We start from the raw sequence: 16,923 nt of genomic DNA, 5'->3' as shown, positions 1-16,923 counted from the left end.
CTAAAGCAATGCTTCATGTTGTCACTAATTGTGAATCATAAACTTAAAAATATGCTGAAGGTAGAAAGAGAAAGCAAATTGGTTTTCATTTTTGTCTACTCACACCATCCACCTATTAAATAAATTAGAGTGATTCAGTGGTCTACATACTGGTTTAGAAATATAAGTAACTCAACTGTTCAGAATGAGAAAATGTCACTAATTAAACGTTTTCCTATTTGGGGCACCTGGATGGCTCAGTTGGTTAAGCATCTGACTCTTGATTTCATCTCAGGTCATGATGTCAGGGTCATGAGACAAGCCCAAGCCCCACCTTAGGCTCCATGCCCAATGAGGAGTCTGCTTGAGGATTCTCTACGTTTACCTCTGCCCCTTCTCTTGCTTGCATGTGTGCATTCTCTCTCTCTCAAATAAATAAGCATTTTTTAAAAAGATTTTATTTATTTATTCATGAGAGACGCACAGAGAGAGGCAGAGACATATAGGTAGAGGGAGAAGCAGGCTCTCTGCAGGAAGCCTGATGTGGGACTTGATCCCAGGACCATAGGAGCCAAAGGTAGACACTCAGGTGTCTGCTACTGAGCCACCCAAGTGCCCCTCAAATAAATAAATCTTTTTTTTAAAATAGTTCTTCTATTTTAAGTAGAGGACATCTACAACACAGCATGTCAAAATTTACATAATTGGTACCATCGAAATAACTATTGCACATTTTATACCTGATTCATCCAACACCAAGAGATCTTTCAAAACGTTAAGTATGTGTTACTACAACTTGGAACTTTATGTCATTTACTTCTCAATAATTTAATATTTTAATTTTGTATTGAGTTTTAAGTTACAGATTAAGATAAATAAGTACTTCAGGGTCAATCGATCAGTGAAGCACAAAGAAATTGTGAGAGAAGGTTGTAACTTATAGTTCCACTGCCCTCACTATAAACATTGAATGTTTAATATGAGCATCAGACCTGACCCCAAAGGAAACAATTTAAGTTGATATTTAATATTTTATTTATCCTTAGATATAGTTTCAATTGCCTGCTATGAGTCAGAAAGAGTACTAGATGTAAAAAGACTGATATTGATAGCAGAGAGTTCACACTGGTGGGAAGACAGGCAAGAAAACACATACAGGGAGTGTTCTGCAAAAAAGGTCCATTTATCAGGCTACAAAATCCACAGGAAGAGCACCTGCCCCGGGTTTGGATGGGGATTAGGAGAAGGTGAGTAGGATGTGACAAGACAAAGATAACTAGGATGCTGGTCGGAGACGAGAGGCTGGGTAACAATATGGAAGAGAGGGGAGTGGACGTGGCTGGAGAACTTCAAGGCAGAGGGCCTACATGCTGGCTATGTGACCTCCAACTAGTGCCGCTGAATGGGACTCTCAGCATAGATCCAAAGGTGCCTGTTCCCCTCTCACCAATGCAGGGCCACCAGCCACACCTTAATCCTTTGAAATTTGGCAAGTATGACTGAGAAATGGAATTTTAAATTTTATTCCATTTTAACTCATTAAAAAATATTTTTGAGTATCTACCTATGGCTAGTGGCTCTCCTACCAGACAGCACACCTATAGATTCTGAGTGCTGAAACTGGGGGGCAGAGTTGTTGAAGAGTTTTACACATCATGTTAAGTAATTTGGATTTTAGTCCAAAGGTAAAGGGGACTCAGTGATGAAGAATTTTAAGCAGGGAGTGGAGTGATGAGATTCCTTGAGAAAAGTCACTCCAGCAGCTGCGCTTTTTACAGGTGAAGAGGCTTAAGGTTCAGGAGAAAGAGCAGATAAACTCGCAGAGTGAAACAGATAAAAATGATGAAGACAGTGTGAGAGAATTAGGAGGAGGAGACAAACATGATCGGACGTGAGATTAAGCAACAATATGAAGAGCCACTTCCTAGTGTTGGGATTGAGCAGATAGAAGTAGGTGTTGGTCACCTGCATGCACAATAGGCATTAAGATTGTGAGGGGCTGCTGTGTTCCAGTGACATTGAGTTTGAGTTGCTTATGGGACGGTGACGCAGAAAAAATGCACAATAAGGTTGGTCCACTAGCCAACAGAGAGAGAAACAAAAATAGCACCTAAACATATTTTGTTATTATATTCATTGGCAGAAATTTGGTGACAATCTGTTGACATCTTGCAACCTCAAAGAATTCCAATTTAATTAAATGCATTTAATACTAAATGCTTGTAAATGGAATATAAAGAGGATCTTAAAAGTGCTTGCAAATTTTACTTTAAACATTATTGTATATGGTTTGAAAAGCATATTATTTAAACTCCCAGACTAGTTATACTCTGGATTGAGATTAGTAATTTCTCTCAAATGCCAAATTACAGTGCCTTTCCAAAAATGCACTCTAGTGAACAATGTCCTGTATTATATAGGTTTTTTTTTATATAGATTTAATTTTAGCATAACATGAATGTCCCTTTATTTGCCAATGTAATCAGTATGTGCTCTCTTACAATCTCCCCTTCTTCCATACAAAAGAGCTTTATGGTTTCAGAATTCCTTCCAGAAATTTATAAATCCACTCAGGGTTTCTACAGATAATAATTATGGCTCATATCAAAATATACAAAAAATAATAGGAAATATAATTTCAAATGTACACAGTGACTATGGCAGTGTCTGAAACTCCTGAGATCTGAACAAAATCCCTGTAAGGGGAGATATGACCCACTCAACACATCTCAATCTTAGTCACAAATAATGAAATGATCATTGGTTTCAAATGCCTCTTTGGGCTTTTGACATTATTTCTCCAATGACTTACATACGTCTTTGCAATTTCCATACCACGTGTCTAGGTCTTGTATGGGGGTCCTTTAAATATAGGTCGCCCACCTCCAAATGATAACCTCGTTGTGTCCTAGAAGTGTGGGGAGGCATTGTGGCACACAATATATCTACACCATAGAAACAATGCTGGAAATGTTTGAGAGCTTCCCTGGGGTGAGGCACAAATGCTGACTTGCCATGTGGTCAGAGCAGCACTGCAAAACCAGAAGGCAGGTGGTTTGGGATCCTGAGACCTGGCATGAAGGAGGGATGAACCTCTTTCTCCCTTTCCCCCCATATCCCCTCCCAGAACTGGCTCTTGGAGCTACCCCTTCTCCCAACTGGGCCACATCATGGTGAGAGGAAAGACTGTATACAAATTTAAAAAAAAAATCTTCAAGAACAAAGGCTACCCAGTGAATTGTTTTATGTAGATCATTATAATATTGGCCACTGTCTTCCAGAACAGTTGCCTGCTGCGGTCACACAGCTGTAATGAAGAGATCACGCTGTGAAGTGAAAAGTCTCCTTATCCTGTGGGATTAGATTTAGATTTGCCTTCTTCAGAAGGGTTTCCCATCACAGGGAGAAGAGAAAGAGCAAGATGCAGCAGAAGGAATTGTCTTGTTCTCCGTTTTGCTAGCCTGGAGAAAAGGTGCCTTTGCAGCAAACTCGGTTTGCAAACAATGAACATCTTTTGTGTTCCTTGTTGGCAAAGCAATTGATTCTAGTTAGAGATTGGCTGGGTGCCACCATGCGAGCAGTTTGTCTTTTCTCTTCTGAAGGGTATAGTAGGAAGAGCTGTAGTCCAGGCTTTTTTTATTCTTCTCTTATTATAGCCAACTTTTTATACACTGTGACCAACTGTACTGCCATGCATAGGTCACATTTTAGAACATTATATATATATATATATATATATATATATATATATATATATATATAAACAAAAATAAAAATAAACCATTTGAGACATTTTTTAAAATAATAAGCTGGGAGAAGACAATTTCTTATAACCCATACCCCCTCCTTGCTCCTGCCCTGAATGTAATTCACATTTACCTCTTCCATCTTAAAAAAGAAACCAAACCCAAACATTGTATTAGAGGCAGAAAGGTAATGGGGGTTTCTATGAACTATATAGTGCTGATGTGGATATTACAAAGATGGACTTTGTTGAGAGAACTCTCCTTTTTCCTGGGTAGCACACAAGAAATCCACAGCAGTCATTAAGTTTCTGTTAGGTTTGCTTCAATAAGAGTAAAAACTACTTACTATTGAGTTGTATTTAAATTGTATGTGTTTTCTTAAGAAAGAGATGAATATCCACTACTAAAAGCATATTTCTTAGCTCCTCCCTATCTTTTAAGGAAATGTGAATACTATAAAGTATATATACTATAAAGTGTACAAAGTATATGACCATTGAAGATATTGTACAAATGATTTCATATTACAAGGTATCTAATAATAGACTTTGGTGTAGTTAACAGAAGCAACAGAAGTTGAGGACCTTACAGATGACCACAGACAGCCTGAGGATGCAGAAGTGTGGCTTCCCTCCTCTCACAAAGGGGCCACCATGATGTCAGGGAGGGTAAATGCTGGGTAAATACACTCCCCAGACATTACTGTTTCTCATCCATGAGCGGTGATCTGGACTAACTCCGAGCAAAGTCCATTGTGAGTATCCCCTTGGACGTCCTTGGGTTTGGGATTGGAAGATGAATCAATCCCATGCCTAGAAAGGAGGGAGAGGAGGAAAGCCATTTCCCCCAGGTCTGAGAGGGATGTTGTTTGCTTGATTTCACATAGGGAAGGAAACATAAATCATCCTCCTTTGTAACAGTAAAATGAGTCCTGCAAAATAAACATACAAGCTTATGTTCCAAAAGGCAATAGCCAGCAACAAATGCAAAAAAAGCCCAGCAAGAGGCCAACCAGAAAAGGTTTTGATCATTGTTGTACTGATTAATCGCTATCAATGCCAAGGGTGAAAGAAGAGCCCTTCATTTTAGCAAATATCCTTCCTGATGGCAGCAGAACAATCTTTTAAAGGACTATTATTTAAGTGTATTTTATTAAAATGTTCTAGAATATTTTGAAAATATGGAATTAATCAAAATAGTTTTTAACGATGGGATCATCGGATCACTGTTACTCCTTAAAGAACTCAAGAGTTGAGGGGCAGCCCCAGTGGCTCAGTGGTTTAGCACCTGCCTTCAGCCCAGGGTCTGATCCTAAAGACCTGGAATCGAGTCCCACGTTGGGCTCCCTGCATGGAGCCTGCTTCTCCCTCTGCCTCTCTCTCTTTCTCTTTCTCTCCTGAATAAATAAATAAATATTTATATATATAAAAGAAAGAACTCAAGAATTGAGAACATAAAGTGATCCTACTACATTCTACTGAAGATTTTAATTTAACTATCCAGGAATACACATTTGTGAAACGTTCTCAACAAAAGTAAGAAATAAACTTGAGGCAAAAAGATGTATTTTACTTCTCTTAGTCAAATTTTATCTCTGAATAGAAAGACAGAAAGATAAAGGATTTAATAAAAATTTTAAAAATGTAAATAACAAAATCGTTAGCAACTTAATTAGGACTGCTCATGAGTAACTGAGAGCTAAGATTATATATTGACTTATTCTTCCATTTATATGTGTGTGTATGACAATTCATTTAACCTCTTTTATTTTTTTAAAGATTTTATTTATTTATTCATGAGAGACACAGAGAGAGAATGAGAGAGAGAGGCAGAGACACAGGCAGAGGGAGAAGCAGGCTCCATGCAGGGAGCCCGACGTGGGACCTGATCCCAGGTGTCCAGGATCACGCCCTGGGCTGAAGGCAGCGCTAAACCGCTGAGCCACCCAGGGATCCCCTAATCTCTATTTTATTTTATTTTTATTTTTTTAAATTAATTTTTATTGGTGTTCAATTTACCAACATACAGAAAAACACCCAGTGCTCATCCTGTCAAGTGTCCACCTCAGTGCCCGTCACCCATTCCCCTCCAACACCCGCCCTCCTCCCCTTCCACCACCCCTAGTTCGATTCCCCGAGTTAGGAGTCTTTATGTTCTGTCTCCCTTCCTGATATTTCCCAACATTTCTTTTCCCTTCCTTTATATTCCCTTTCACTATTATTTATATTCCCCAAATGAATGAGAACATACACTGTTTGTCCTTCTCCGATTGACTTATTTCACTCAGCATAATACCCTAATCTCTATTTTAAAGGCTGATTTGTTTTGCTGTAAAAGAACGCATGCTCATTAATGAAAAGAAATAAAGGAGAATAAGAAAAAATATGATTCATAGTTTTGGCACGTGAAGACATTGCAAATAGCGTGGCCTGCTTTGTTTTCTTTATGTGCATATATTTGTGCATATTTATGATATAGTCATCTGTATGCGCACGCGATTTTGTTTTCTTCCTTTTGTTTCTTTCATACCCTTTTTGTTTAAACATTAAAATATATTTAATAAGACTTTTAAATTTTTTTCTGATGATAAATATGTTCATTATTTTGTTTAAAAACTACGGGAATTTCTATAAGGAAAATTTAAAAGTTGCCATTAATTCTATGACAATGGAGTTAACCACATCTGGTGTAGATCACTTTCACCCATAGTCCACATACATCCAGCCATCCATTCAGATACATTTTCGGGGAAGCTGTTATGTTCCAGGCTCTGTTCTTTGTACTACAAATACAGCAATGGATGAAACGAAAATCCTTGTCCTCACAGAGCTTTACATTCTAGGCAAGTTGAACAGAAAATAAATTAATTAAGTGTGCCATTTGTCTGATGGTGCGAGGAAAAGAAGACACAGGGTAAGTAGGATGGCTTGCAATTTAAAATAGGCTGGTCAGAAGAGAATTTACTGAGTTGAGAACATTTGAAAAAGACAGAAAAAAAGGAGAAAATAGGGGAATAGGAAGATGACTATTTGGCAGAAGAGCAAGTGCAAAGGTCCTGAGGTAAAAGGTTAGCCAGTGAATTCTAGGAATAGCAAGAGGACAGAGCATAAAGAACTGAGAGTGTATAAGTTGAAATCTTTATAAAGGGCAAGGGCAGTAAGATCCTCTTTCTTTTTCTCTAAATGAGATGGGAAGCCACTGGAGAATGTTGAGCAAAAATTGCCCTGACCTGGCTTATGTTTTAAACAGTGCATTCTGGGGGCAACTGGGTGGCTCAGTTAGTTAAGTGCCTGACTCTTGATTTTGGCTCAGGTCATGATCTCAGGAGCCTCATGTTGGGCTCTGCCCTGGGGGTGGAGCCTGCTTAAGACCCTTTCTCTCTCTCTGCCCACAACTCCCACGTACATTCTCTTTCTTCATTCTAAAAATAATTAATAATAAAAAAATAATGAACAGTCCATTCTGGAATCTCCACATACAGAGGACTTGAAGGAGTCTGTTGTGATCGTCTGTGTAAGAGATGATGGTGGGCTGGACTAGAGAATTAGTGGTAAAGGTGATATAAAGTATATGCCTGCCTTTGGAAAGTCCAGACAACAGGATGTACTAATGGAGGGAGTGAGAAAAAGTGGAAAGTTAAAGGTGAATCCACCTTTGGTCTCAGCATCTAGTAGAATGTTTTTGCATTTTCTGAGATGATAAGGACTCAGGGCAGGACAGGTATGTGTGATCTAATTCAGTTTTAGCCATGCTAAGTTAAAACTGATGTGTGAATCTACAGTTGAGGGGAGTGGTCCAATAGGAGATAAAGCTCTGATAATTGTCAGAATATTTTCAGTATTTAAGGACATGTAATAGGATGAAATGACAGGTGGGTTGAGGGGCAGTTTCTTTTGGGAAAAGAGGAAAAAGAGAAATGCATAGGAGTGATTAACAACAGAAGACCAGGGATAGTGGTCAGGTAGGATTTTATCCAATCACAAGGCTAGCCTAAAAAAAAGAAACATTCTGTAGTTTTGGATTTTTAATAATTTGATGGACTTTTCAGAAAGTCACTCGAAGCTATCTAGATGACATAGTGGTTTCCAAATATGGTGTAGAGACCTCTGGCAGGTGCCTCAAATAATACACACTGAGGATCAGAAAGAAAGCATCAGACATCATCCTTACAAGGAGTTAAAGTCTAAAATATCTTGTAATAATAATAACATTAGATTGGGGATCCCTGGGTGGTTCAGCGGCCTTCAGGCCAGGGTGTGATCCTGGGGACCTGGGATCGAGTCCCACATCAGGCTCCCTTCACAGAGCCTGCTTCTCCCTCTGCCTCTGTCTCTGCCTCTCTCTCTCTCTCTCTCTCTCTCTCTGTATCTCTCATGAATAAATAAATAAAATCTTAAAAAATAATAATAACTTTAGATTGTGTGCTTTATGTGAATTGACAGTGATATACGTGCATATATATGCACATCTGAAACCATTTTTGAGGCAAGAGGTTTAAAATGCTTGGAAAACACTTTTACTGTAGTGATAGGATCAGTGCCAAGCTGAAAGGATATTTTCGCTGTTTATTTGTGTTATGGAGCATCTGGATGCACAATGCCATCCTCATATTTGGATGCGTGGGTTAAGAGGCCAGCAAGTGACCACCCACGTGGCCCCAGCGGGGGAAGGTCCCTCATGTCAACACTAATGTTCATATCTAGTACTTTCCCCACCTCCCGGCCCAGGCTCTGGAGACCCTGGCTTGGGCTTGGACTCCATGCCTGGGTCACACACTCACTGGGGGCACCCTGCAGAGCCTCGGTGGGCCCCAGCCACTAGGCGAGAGGAATATCAGCTGCACGGTGAAATCAGAAGGCCTGAGAATATTGGCCTGCCTCCCTTTGTTGTGTTTCTCTGCAATTATTTCATCTGAGAAAGACTCTCTACGCTTCCACATTTGTCCTCTGAGGAGGGGGCCCGGCCCAGCAAAGTCCGGAGGCTGCTTACAAACCCTGCACGCGACTCTGTGATCATTTCTTGCCATTTATTTTTGTTGAAGTTATGTACCTTTGATTAAACCTGGCAGAGCATTTTAGAAGCCACTGATACACATCAAAGAAGTTAGCTCTCCTAGATCAAAATAGACTGAAGGCCTGGCCTAAACCAGCACTGTTTGAACAGTGAGAGCAGTCCGCAGCGGGAGGCAATTGCTTTTGGACAAGAATCAGGAAAGAACCAAATGGATTTCCTCTATTTTTTTCCTTCATTAGTAACATGGCAAATGCCTTCTTCCTATCAGATGAGAAATCCGTGATGGATTTTCATTCAAAAACCTGTTTGGGAGGTAGAATTTGAGGTGGAAAATGTAAGCAACCTTCTAACTTATTTAAGTTTGTCCTAGGGGTAAACCTAATGTATGTCAGACAAGTAGAATAAATACTTTTATTGTTCCCCTTATTTTTTATGTAACTGTAGCCCAGAGCCCAAAGATGTTTGACGGATGTGGGTTTACGCTGTCTTCTTTTGGTGATCCTAGGCACAATGAAAGGGAACCTATAGACACATCATAAATAGGATCGAGTGGCAAAAATTATACACATAGATATGCTTTTGAGAACTTCTTCCAAAAGGTATTTTGCGAGAATGAAGCAGCTTCGTTTCTATATAATCCATCTTCAAGGATGAGCACCAGGTTCATTACAGGCATTCAATAAGTATGTGTTTAGACCCCTTTAAATTGCCTAGTTCTAAATCATGTCTAATCTGAATAAATGTATTACATAGACCATACATCATCTATTTAAAAATAAATTGAGTCAAACTGGTAGAAGGATAAGTCCAATGATCAGAATGAAACAACCAATAATCAATAATTCTGTTTTTACTTTTGCAACGGCTAACAACCAGTAATTCTGTTTTGATTTTTTTGGAAACAATGAGATTTCTAGATGCTGAGAGATAATGACCTCATTTGTTCTTCACCATCGCTCTGTGATGTCGCCATGGTTATTGATCCCTGTCTACAGATGAAGCCACTGAGGCCCTGAGAGTAGATTAACCAGCCCGTGATCAATCAACTGTGTGAATCAGGGATCAGCAAAGTGCTTCTGCAAAGGGCCAGATAGTGAATATTTTAGGCTTTGTGGGCCATATGGTTGCTGTTGCAACAATTCAAGTCTGCTGCTGTTGCAGGAAAGCAGCCATAGACCATGCATAAATGAATGAGTATGGCTATATTCCAGGAAATTTTATTTACGGACACTGAAATTTGAATTTCATATAATTTTTGCCTTGAAATACTGTTCTTTTTATTTTCCCCCAGCCATTAAAAAATGCAAAACCCATTCTTAGTTTGAAGTTCAGGCTCAATGGGGTGGTGAGCTGGATTTGGTGCACAGGTGATAGTTAACCAATCCCCGATAGAGCGGTAGGGTCAGGACTCAAATCTAGACCTTCTCTGACAACTCTTGTTTTTTCCACCCTCGCTATGTGGCTTTGTTTCATAATTGAGGAGGGACCCTACTCAGAGACTTGAAATCTGGAGAGTTTTACTGCTGTTCCTACTTGAAATTAAGTATAAGACTCAAACATTAAGCTTTAGCATCCAAAGAGAGAGAGAGAGTAATCACAGGCAGCAGAGCAATTAGCAAAGAGAGAGCCAATAGCAAGCCCAACGAACACTTCATTGTCAGCTAGAGGGTTTGGCTAAAAGTAAATTTAATACTCATTAAAAAATGAACATTGCTTTAATGCCACTTCAGAGGCTGGTAAATTGTAGCTAGCTCTAAGCAATTCAGGAAGCAGTCCCATTGCTTCAAGGCTCACATCTATTTACAAGCAAATCTTTCACAAGGCAGAAAGATTGGGAGAAGCCCCATCTTGGAAAGGTTAGGTGTCCCCTGAAACAGTCCAGACTTGGAATTCTGCTTCCCACAAAGTGAAGTAGGCATGGTCATGAACAGAACAGAGAGTAGCCGTTGATTCTACAGAAAGGCTGGCAGGTGAACTTCACATAGTATGGCCCCACCGAGAAAAAGTTTTGAGAATTGCACCTGCCTATAAAAATAGTGATTCAAAACACACTCCTATCCAGGTACATTTCATCATTTTTATATTTGTTTTCCTCCTCCCATGCCATGATTTACAACCACCCCTCTGAAGCATGAAGCTGAAATCTGTCTCCTTAAACATCTCTTCCCTGAGTGATTTTGTTGGGATAGAGATATTCATAAAAAGTTGAGCAATTGCTCGTGTGCTGTGGAGTAAAACCGTCAGTGTGATTTAAAAATACATATTATAGAAAATAAGAAAATGCACTTTCAAAACCTTGTCATTTCATCTTCTATGGTGAAAGAAGGCAGTGACGTGGAGAGTCCAAAATAATAAAAAGGTTTGCAAGGCACTTACAACGCTCAAACCGTACCTGTGCCACAAGAACTAGCAGGTATTTGGGTCTCTCAGATCTAACATAATAGGTGCTGATTGCCCAACTGATAGATGATCTCAGAAAAATTGTACTTGAGCAGGTAAATTAGTGAGGACATGGAAGAAACGGGATGAGGGACTAGCCACATATATGTGGGGGGATACTTTTCATTTTTCGGATTTTAGATACAGGAGGTCAATCAGCTTTTATCATCCTCATTTTCCTTATGCTTTGGCTGGTTTTATGACATCATGGAATTAACCTAAAAACATGAAATGCTGGGCTTGTCTTTACATTCCTAGTAGTTTTATACTTGCTTACAATCCATAGTTGAAGAACATTCTCAGCCCTGGGGTTTGTATACGTACACATAGCGGTCTGTGGGACATTCTTTCATCAGAATGGCATTAATATATCTTGTCTCATAATGAATATTCCATTCTGCACTACCCTTTGAAGGGGAAATGCATATTAATGCACTAGGTGAGTGGATAAGGGAGGAAAGGAAAAAGAAACACATGATCTGCAGAGGAGAGATGATTTTACTCTTGTAGTCTAAATAGAAGATGATAGATGATAGATAGATAGATAGATAGATAGATAGATAGATAGATAATGATAGAATCTCAATACATCCCTTAAGCATATAAATATGTATTTGAAGCTTGATAAATAAGTCTTCCCAATCTTTTTTTTTTTCATGAAGCACACAAAAAAATGATAATATTATTTAAATTCGCCATGGTAAACCAGAAAGAGTTTGAGAATATCTATTTGGGAATTGGTTACCAATATTCTTTTATTTTACTTATATTGTAAAATTGTGGTAAGAGAAATAAAATGGAAAGTATTAGGAAAGATATCCTTTTTAAGTCAAACTTCCAATACAATTATGTCAAAATATTTAAAGAGAAATTTGAGTTTGCTTCTGCAAATATGTCTCTTTTCTTACCAGGTTGTATTCTTGAAAGGGCTATGCCTACTTCCTAGCCAATGATTTGCAATGATGGTTCCTTCAAATTCTTGGTATTTGTGATCTATTAAATACATCTAAATGAATACATAATGTATTTATTTAAAAGATTTTATTTATTTATTTTTAGAGGGAGAGGGACTGCGTTCAGAGGAAGGGACAGAGGGAGAAGGAAAGTCTTAAGCAGACTCCCTGCTAAGCACGGATCCTGACTCTGTGGATTTCACTACTTGAGATCACAACCCTGAGATCATAACCTGAGATCATGACCCCGATATCAAGACATGAGTCAAAACCAAGAGTCTGACGCTTTAACCAACTGTGCCACCCAGGCACCCCTAAAACATCTTTAAAACCTTTCAGTTATAGCAGTTGACTTTTTAAAAGGCTCTAAGGATCCTTTTTTTTTGTTTTTAATTTTTAAAGAAGGGCAGACTGCCACATGCAGTGCCTCATTTGGATGTGTCTGGAGTCTTGGAAGCTTGACTACCCTACGTTCTTCTATAAATGGACCTTGAGAGCTTGCTTGGAGATTCTAGCAGAGGAGCACACCTACTTTTATACCCTCGACCCAAGAATGATCCCTTTCTGTCTAGGAAGGTCCTCCACTTGGACCAAGTATGCAGCCTCAGGAAGGATGCACACAGAGCAATGAGAGAGGAAGGGACACCTGTCTAGCCAGCCAGATCAGCCAAATCAACCCTGGCAATCAACACGGTGACAGATGTCACAGCCAGATCACCCTCACATCCTATGGATCTTTTTGAAGGACCTGTTTTTCTTAAATTATCAATTATATTGAAATTTCTTGAGATAATGTCTTTGGATTTCAAATCCAAGTGAACTTTTTCTGTATCAATTATTTTAGTAAAAATGAAGCACTAATTTGCAAACCATGCCACATCTGTTAAGGTAGTCACTCTATGGTAGCTTATATGTCAACAAAAGGTATATTCAGCAAATGGACATGAGTATACAATTATACATTTTTAACAAGAATTCAGGGCCTCTTTAGGTATGCACCAACCAGTAGCCGATTCCCCTTTCAGCCGATTCCGCATTTCCCACCAACAGGACACATTTTGGAATGAATGCCATATATTTTGTACACTTGATACATTAACTCTAGAAGACCATGGTCCCCTAGTCAGTAATGAGCAACCACGGACTATGTGGCTGGTAGAGATGCATATGTCTGGGAGTTTAAACATCTTCTTGGTTATGCTCAGCTATCTTAGTAGGCAAGGGTACCATGTTGCTCATGGTCTTCTTTTACTGTGGGCTCTTTGAGTGGCCTTTAAACAGCCTACCAGAAGGCCCAAGGAAACAAGTGGCATATGCTTACCCAGCCCTGGCCAAGGCTACACTTAGGTCCCTCTCCCAACCTCCCAAGCAAAAGAACCAATCACCAGTCTGGAATACCCCTTTCTATCCTCAGGTATAATGAGATTCTGAGGGTCTGCAAGTTAACTGAAAGTCTCTATAAAAAAGATGTGCTACCAACCAAGCAATCAACATTAATGATAAAGCAAAGGCTTTCTGGGCAGCCCTGGAACTAAGAGTCCTTTCCATGCAGGAGGGAGCCGACTCCTTACCAGCAATTACATTGCAAATTATTTATGTTGACCATACTCTCAACCAAGGAAGGTATGGTTGTTTATTCCTGGGTTTTTTCACCTGCTTATCCTGACCATGGGGCAATTGTGGAAACAAAAAAACAGCTTGATCAACATCACATACACAAGCTAAAGCCCCAGATTAGGCTTGTTTGTTCATTTTTACACATGGCTAATGATTGGAAAATGCCTTTCTTGTATATAAAGGGATTTTTGTTCTGATTTACTAACATTATAGAAACTGTAAGCTTATCATTATATTATGAAGAAATAAAAAATATCTCTTAAATGCAGATCTCCCTTGACTTATGATGGGGTTACATCCTGACAACCCATTGTAAGTTGAAAATACATAAATTGATGCACTTATCAACCTAAGCTACCAAACATCATAGCTTAGCCTGGTTCACCTTAACATTCTCAGAATACTCACATTCGCTTATAATTGGGCAAAATCATCTAACACAAAGCCTAAGTGATAATAAAGTGTCAAATATTTTATGCAATTTATGGACTCTTGTGCTGAAAGTAAAAAACAGAATGGTGGGCTGGGTACAGAATGGCTGTAAGTATGTCCATTGTTGAACCTCCTGATCTCCTGGCTGACTGGGGGCTGTGGCTGCACTGCCCTGCATCAGGGGAGAGGATCATACCGTATATCTCTAGCCCCAGAAAAGATCAACATTCAAAATTCAAAGTACAGTTCCTACTGAACATATAATTTTTATATCACAAAAAGTCAAAAAATCGTTAAGTTGAAGCATCGTAAGTCAATAACTGTCTATGAATTACATCTGTCTAAATGTCACTTTACCCAGAGACTGTTCATAGAAGTTTCACTTTGGCCTTAGTCAATGTATTATATTTAGAATTAGACATTTAAAAAGTGTATGTTTTGCATCAGGTAAAGATTAGATCATTTATAATTCCAATTGCAGGAATTTGTTTTTTAGTGTTTTTTAAATAATCATTAATATATGTAAACTACTTGTTAAAAACAGTCTCCATTCTTCAGAAGCTTAAAAAGGTCTTTTTAAAAAATATTTTATTTATTTATTTTAAGAGAGAGAGAGAGAGCGCGAGCAGGGGGAGGGACAGAGGGAGAGGGAGAAGCAGACTCTCTGCTGAACAAGGAGCCCAACATAGGGCTCGAATCCAGGACCCTGGGATCACGACCTGAGCCGAAGTCAGATACATAACTGACTAGAACCACTCGGGGGCCTTAAAATACTCTGCTGGTAGAAAAGTTAGGACCAGTTTGACAGTATGAGATTTTAGGTAAGATCTATGAGACCAGGACAATTTGGGGACATCTAATCCAGCCTGACAAAGCTGAAATCTTTAGAGAGCTACTTGTCATGTCTGAGTGGTCATCACAGGGACCAAAATGAGCTGAAAGAGCCCAAACTATAAGGCTACCCTCTAGTTATTTGGTTACTTAGATACATCCATAAGTAACATAAGCAGTAGTATTTAATAAAAGAGAAAGCAAATTAAAAATGAGTTGGATTGATAAATGTGATTAACCCAATTTCAATTTCAAGGCTTTAATATTTTAATAGGCTTAAGTCTTTTGTTCTCAGTCACATGCATAATTACTTTTGCTCATTCCTTTGAATTAACAGCAGAAAAATCTCAATAATCTCTGTAGAAAAATACACAGTCGGAAAAACTGATCTGAGTGAGTATAATTGTTATCAAAGTTCTGCGGTTATGTTATATATGGCCGCCTATAAAAAGAAGCATTTATAATCACGCTGGCTATGGTGAGAAGGAAATACATTGTTTTCTTCAAGTATGATTATGCTGGAGCAAAACAAAGTTTATCTAGCTCGTCTTTAACTCCAGTGGTTTGTGTCAAGATTGAAACAGGAAAAAAGGAAGAAAGTTTTCAGCATATAAATCCCATGATGCAGGCTGACTCCCACACAACAATCTCCCCCTCCCCACTTCTTCTTAAGTACAGGGTATGCTCCAGTCCTAGAAAAGAGGCAAAATTCAATTAGTAATTAGTCTTTGCAAGAATATTTAGACAGTTTACTGTTGTCAAATTTAGACATTCTCAATAAGAGCATGCAGAGTAGCTTCAAAATACATCTTTTACCACAGAAAAATTAGGCACATAAATAAATAATAAACTCACTCCTAATCTTCTCTAGAGGACAACTTCTTAAAGAGAACAATGAAGAAAAACTATTTATCCAGGATTATTTTGTACTTCTGTGTTACATATGTGTGTGTGTATGTGTGTGTGTGTGTGTGTAAATCAGCCTTTCACCCTACACCTCAGGGCAAGAATTGCCTAATTTGGGGATGCGTTGGTGGCTCAGTGGTTGAACATCTGCCTTTGGCTCAGGTCATGATCCCAGGGTCCTGGGATCAAGTCCCACATCAGGCTCCTTGCATGGAGATTGCTTCTCCCTCTTCCTATGTCTCTGCCTTTCTGTGTCTCTCATGAATAAAAAAAATAAAATCTTAAAAAAAAAAAAGAATTGCCTAATTTGATGTTAGAAGCACTCACTTTCCAAGGAGATCCCCATGTGCTGCCTCTCCGCCCTAAGGCATGGTTAAAATGTGGATTTGCCAAGCATCCATGTTTGTTTCGCAGTTAAGGGATTATCACTCTGGCCATGTTTCCCCTCATTCTGCCAGAGAGTTTACCCGAGACCTGAGAAGCAAGGGAGGAGCCAGCATCTGTCCACAATAATTTGGGAGATTCTGTGGCCTCACTCAGAAACCTTAAAAACATTCATGGCTGGGCACCTGGATGCCTCAGTGGTTGAACATCTGCCTTTGGCTCAGCTTGTGATCCCAGGGTCCTGGGATCGAGTCCCTGCAGGGAGCCTACTTCTCCCTCTGCCTTTGTCTCTGCCTCTCTCTGTGTCTCTTACCAATAAATAAATAAATAAAATCTTAAAAACAAACAAACAAACAAAAAACCCCAACACTCATGGCTTCTGGGGGGCCAGGGAGTGAAGGGTAGGGAGGGGTTGAGATCTCTCAGAGCTTCTCTCCCAGGAAGCACAGGTATCTAAACATTAGCAAGGGTCATTCGGTCTTAATAATGCCTCTGCCACTTTTTGTCAAAGTGAATACAGTCCTTGAACACTTAATTATATGCAATAATTCATTCCTATTCTTTTCTTCCCTTTTTTCTTTTAACCTAAAACCTTCCTCTAGAGAAACAGGACACACTAAACA

The 16,923-nt window shown here is 39.1% G+C and overlaps 1 long non-coding RNA gene across 1 annotated transcript in view; it reads right to left on the bottom strand.

Moving 5' to 3' along the window:
- Nucleotides 1–14,858: 14,858 nt before the first annotated feature.
- LOC121500520 overlaps nucleotides 14,859–16,923 on the bottom strand; it is a 49,071-nt gene continuing 47,006 nt past the window's right edge. The window contains exon 4 of the long non-coding RNA XR_005990403.1: nucleotides 14,859–15,702. This is a non-coding gene — a long non-coding RNA (uncharacterized LOC121500520). The remainder of the gene's footprint in view (nucleotides 15,703–16,923) is intronic.

This window comes from Vulpes lagopus, chromosome 10 (genome assembly GCF_018345385.1).
Source record: "Vulpes lagopus strain Blue_001 chromosome 10, ASM1834538v1, whole genome shotgun sequence".
NCBI lineage: Eukaryota > Metazoa > Chordata > Mammalia > Carnivora > Canidae > Vulpes > Vulpes lagopus.
The sequence above is the reverse complement of the archived record's forward strand: the minus strand, read 5'-3'. Positions and strand labels throughout refer to the sequence as shown.